Raw genomic sequence first — 6,000 nt, forward strand, 5'->3', positions numbered from 1 at the left:
AGGCTGCCCTACGTATTTTGGGGAGGGCAAAAAACGAGCCTATATCAGTCTCTCAAAGGGCCGGCAACGCACCTACCCCTCGTGTTGACAGGTGTCCATGGGCGGCGGTGATTGCTTCCCATCAGGTGACCCGCATGCTCATTTACCCCTCTTATGTATATAAAAATCCATCATTATCAGCCACGCCTCGTCTTCCGGTTCGTGGTCGCCACTTGAGAACTTTTCTCCCCCCAACGGTTACCTGTGCCCTTAGTGTAAGTTTTCGGTTACAAAATACGTCTCGATCGCGTTCGCGTTAAAATCTCAATTTGAATGCAAACACGAACAGCGCCTCTAGCGGAACTTACACTAAGGGCACTGTTCTTCATGTGATGTGGCCCGCCCATTGCCACTTTAACTTACTTATCATGCAGGTTACAAAACAGGTTTTATATACTAAAAACTTGCCATAATCTTAGTTTAGTAGGTAACTAATATAATATTAGATATTTGTGAAAAATTTTAAGCTTTTTAATAATTTGTTTTCGATTCAAACATGAATCTTAGGATTTAAAAAAATACTGTTATCTTTCCATTTAATAAGAAAAAAGTTTTTTAAGGTTCAACATACGGAGGAATCCTAAAGAGATAGTGATGCACTTGTCGATACAGCCATTAATTGTGTTGGATCTTGTCATTTTCGAATAAAAAACAATAAATATGGGTAGTAAAGGTCAGCGATAAGGAAAGAGTTAATACGTTATTTTGTTTTCAATACCTACCATACCTGCTACTTGTACAGTACCTACGTATTACTAAATGTTAATGTCACTTTGGGACTCGTCGGCTTGAAGCTTCAAATGAGAAAGAAAAATAAAACCAATCTTTTGTTTCGAATTCGCGAACGACATTAGCAAACTAGTTTGTGTGTCTGTCTTTGACATTTAAAATACAATGGCTGATGAATGACACAGGAGGAAGAGCGATAAAAGAGGCGCATCTCTCTCTAGCCAGAAGCTACGGGACCAAAATGGGAAGGGAGCGTCGGACATTAACTGCCCTTCATTGCGAGGAGGTAAATGAAGCGTTTCTATTGGTTCATGAAAAACACATTCCTCGCAACAGATCCTCGCACGTGTTTGGTGGAAATACAGCCTACGTATGTATGTATGCCTCAGCTCCATCGGATATAGGGAAGTGCGTGAAATATTATCTATATAAGTATGTTTATCCGTTGCCTAGTATCCATAGTACAAGCCCCCCCCCCCCCTATTTGCTATTCGCCTATTGCTTACCTTAGAAAAATCTCTATGTATATACTTGTTTTCTCTGTACTGTTTACTGTATTGGTGTGCAAAATAAGAGTTATTTATTGTATTGTATTGTACAAGCTTTGCTTAGTTTTGGACTAGGTCAATTGGTATCATGTGTCCCATGATATTTATTTATTTATTTATTTATTTATTCATTGCAAAATCACAGGACGTAAAGTCGAGTGCAAGAATATGGACTTTATTATTGTGATTGTTTTTTGGAGTCTTTTTGTATTTTTATTTCAACTCCAAATTTTGTTACTTTCACGGTCATCCCGTAAAATCCAGTCGAAAATACAAACTGAACATAGATGCACAGAAAAACCAGCGCTGGTCTCTTTTTCTGGTTTTTCTGTGCATCTATGTTTCAGTTTGTGTTTTCGATATGGACTTTATTATTGTTATTATTATTATTTTTTTCTTATTGTATTGGTACGTATTATTCATATTTGGTTTGCATACTTATGCATATATTTGTATACTTATAGTAGTGTTTTTATGTTAGGATTCTTTTATAGATTTGTTTATTATATTATTTAAAGCAATGTATTGTAGCTTCCACTATCTATTTTAATTTTTAAACTCACTTTTTGTCTGTCCCTGACTGAATGCTCCTCTCGTCCACTCAAAGGTTGACTGGTAGAGATCCCTTAAAGGGATAAGTTCGCCTTTGTACATATATCTCCATTGACATCTATGTATCTTACGGCACTAGACTGGCTGTTTGGGACAAAACCCGCGGCGCATAAATCATCGATATTACTTTGACACACCCCTATCAAGGATTTCAACAAACTATATAAAAGGTTCACAAATCCGTGCTGTGAACTAATTTCGTGCGCCGTTTTGATGTAGGAAACATCGTCGTATCCCACGAAAAAGTGGCGTAATTGCAAAACAGCAACTTTTCAGGAGCAGCTTTTTTGTGTTTATTAAAAATAATAACAAAGATATTGATATTTTTTTGTTTTAGTATCATGAATTAACATCCTGTGGTTAGTCTAGAAAAAAAAATTGGTAATAATAATAGAATTTACAATAGTTATGTCCCTTAATTCCTTATTCTCCGTTGTATTTACCCTCGAAAGCACCAAACTTTGGTTCTTAGGAATGTTGTGGCTTTTTCGTCGGAAATGTTGAGGTCGCAATCGCCATTAAGTCATTTCTCAATTAAAAAATTGCTGGTTAACCATTTCATCGCTCAAGAAAATAATTAGTTTTTTAAAGAAAATGTACAATTTGAATATTAAAATAAACAAAAAAATTAAAGATATAAAATCTTTAATAAAATCCGAGTTATTTTAAGAAAATAGTAACACTATTAAAAAAAACAATTAAATTACCTCTCAGGCATTAAAAAATATTATAATAGGTAATTAATAAAAAAAAAAACACTGTTGAAGAACAGTGTTTTTTTTTTTATAATTACCTATTCTTGTTAATCTCTAGATCAGATAATTAACTTTAGGAATATAGAAAAACACAAAATATAATTGCTTCTTAAAATCTCAAATAAGTATAAAAGAAAGTAAGTAAGAAATTAAGTGTAAGTAGCAATATTTAAAAAAAACAGTTAAATCGCCTCTCAGACCATAAAAAAAAACTCAATACACTGTACTTCTCGTATTAATCTTAAAACATTGTTTTTTTTAATACAGTATAGGCTTGCGTTTGGCCACAATCACTCAATCACGCCTGATGGAAAGCGAGGATGAGGCCTACGTACGATGGAGCACGCTTGTCTAGTAAATGCTTATTCACTCTGGACTTGAAAGCGGCCAAATTGTAGTGTTCAGAAACACAGTCGCAGGCAGGGAATTCCACTCTTTTGCTGTGCGGTTGATGAAGGAAGAGCGAAAACGCTTTGTGCGGATTTTTGTAATACTGACAACGTAAGGGTGGAGACCCCGCCTACTTCTGGTCGACCTGTGGAAGAAAGGAGCAGGTGGAATAAGGTCGTGCAATTCCGAAGCACATTCTCCGAAATGTAGCCTGTAGAATACCGACAGGTAAGCCACTCTTCTGCGATGACGAAGGCTCTGACGACAAAAATCCGCGTCGCAGGCGATGCCGATGAGCCTCATGTCTGCGCTAATTGAGATCAGTGATAATGAACTTTAGTAACATCATCATCAGCCGGAAGACGTTCACTGTTGAACAAAGGCCTCCCCCCTAGACCGCCACAATCAACGATAACTCTTGCATCCACCTGATGGGAGGCCTGCCAACGCTTCGTCTTCCGGTTCGTGGTCGCCACTCGGGGACTTATCTCCCCAACGGTTATCTGTTCTTCGAGAGATGTGACCCGCCCATTGCCACTTCAACTTGCATTATTTTTCCAGCTATGTCGGTGACTTTAGTTCTTGGACGAATTTCCGTATTCCGGATTCTATCGCGCAAAGAAACTCCAAGCATAGCTCTCTCCATAGCTCGTTGCGTGACTCTGAGCCTCTCTAAAAGGCCAACAGCCAAGGACCACGTCTCAGCGCCATAAGTCGTCACTGGCAACACACACTGGTCGAAGACTCTAGTCTTCAGGCACTGCGAAATATTGGACGAGAAGATATTACGAAGTTTCCCGAACGCTGCCCATCCGAGTTACATTCTTCGGGTGATCTCTTTGTCAAAGGTGAACCTACCCAATTGGACAACTTGTCAAAGATAAACATAGTGGTCAGCAACTTAGTGTATCGTTACCATCGATAACCGGCACGGGTGTGACATAGACATTTGACATGATTTTAGTCTTGTCCATGTTCATTTTAAGATCCACCTGTTGGGAGACGATACTAAGGTCACTGAGCATATTATTGAGCTCCTCCAGCGACTCTGCCATTATGATATATCATCCGCAAAACGAAGAAGGGGATGTACTCGCCGTTGATATTGATGCCGAACCTGTTCCAGTCCAAGAGCTTGAAAACTTCCTTCAACGCATTTGTGAACAGTTTCGGAGAAATAACGTCTCCCTGTCTCACACCTCGCTGCAGTTGGATTGGTTGAGTGCTCTCGTCCTACAACCGGATCGTCATAGTGGCGTTGCTGTACAAACTCTATAACACCTCGATGTATCTATAATCAATATGGCACCGCTGAAGAGACTGCATTACAGCCCAGGTCTCGATTACATCGAAGCTTTTTTCATAGTCCACAAACGCTAAACATAGTGGCCGATTATACTATTCGGTCTTAAAATTGTTTTGTTCTGTTTCTTCTATACTTATAACGAGCTCGGGCAAATTCACATTATTGTTGAATTCTAAAATTACTTCTGATTTAATTTGAAGGTAAAAACTCGATCTCTTGTTTACAATCCGTGGCATGGAGACTCAATAGGTTTGCTTTCTTTCATATAAATTGTGGATACAAAAACAGCCTACAGAAAGGTAAATTTAAATAATTATAGTAAAATTCTTTGTTAAATGATAAAATGAAAATCATAAAAAAGCCCTCTATGAACTTAGGAACTCATATAGTTTAAATAAAAAAGTGTTATTTTTAACTTTAATTTGATGAAAAACACATCGAAACACGAAATTACTTTCGTTTACTGTTCAAATTCACCAATAAACCTAATTTATAACACTTAAACACATTAATAAAGCAAAATAATTATTTTGTCGTAGAATAAAGACACAAATGCCATTATGGCTTCTTCTCTTCCATACATTAGCTTTTTTTTCGATTCCGCAGAAAAATGCTACAATCAGCACAAGGGCCTTGTTCTGCGTTTTACAAGATTATGACAGTAAATTAAAATACGTTTCTATTATAGCTCAGCAATTATAAAAGATATAAGGAATTAATTATTATTACTCGATCTCAAAATATGTGTGTATGTTGCAATTTACTACCTATTGTCAACTCTTTATGTTTTTCTTTTCTCAACTATTTATATACGACTAAATGCACTATTTTCCGAGCTCGACGTTTCATTATAGGTGGAGTTCTTAACGCTGGTAGTTAAAATTAATTATGAAAAATATCCAAGTGTGACACGAAAACTAGCCATACAAATGCTATATACTAGTCACTACCTATTTAAAGTTTAATACTTCCAATACGCAAGACTATAGCGCTCACAATCGCAGTCCGCGGTAGTAATGAATGAGCGGCGCTTGTGCCCCCACCCGGCACCGCACGCGCGCGGTTCGCGCCTCAAAGAATAGCCCTAATGGCGATAGTGGCTTTTATTTACGTCAAATTTTGCCGCCAGGAAAATAGTGCCTTTTAATAAAATTGAATATCAAGAAAAGTTTTCAACTTATAAAAAACAATTATTACACTCAAAGATGCCTAATTTAATGTAGAATGTAAAAATGAAATAAAAGAAAAAAGCCCTTATGATCATAGGGGCAGTTTTCGGGGAACGACGACATGCAGTATCTATACATATATCTCATTGTTTGTCAATTGTGTTTGTTTACTTTTTTGTACAATAAAGTTTACATACATACATATTTTTTAACAATTCAAAAAATGTACTTACCACAGACTCTTCATTCCAGCCTATATATGTACCACTGATGTGGCACAGGCCTCCTCTCAGAATGAGAGGACTTAGGCCGTAGTTCCCACGCGGGCTCAGTGCGTATTGGAACTCACACACACCATTGAATCGCTCGCTCGAGAGCGCGGGACCAATCATTCATCTAAGGAATAAAAAAAATGTTAAAATGCAATGATAGATAGATAGATAGAATCAATG

This window comes from Choristoneura fumiferana, chromosome 24 (genome assembly GCF_025370935.1).
Source record: "Choristoneura fumiferana chromosome 24, NRCan_CFum_1, whole genome shotgun sequence".
In the NCBI taxonomy this organism is placed as follows: domain Eukaryota; kingdom Metazoa; phylum Arthropoda; class Insecta; order Lepidoptera; family Tortricidae; genus Choristoneura; species Choristoneura fumiferana.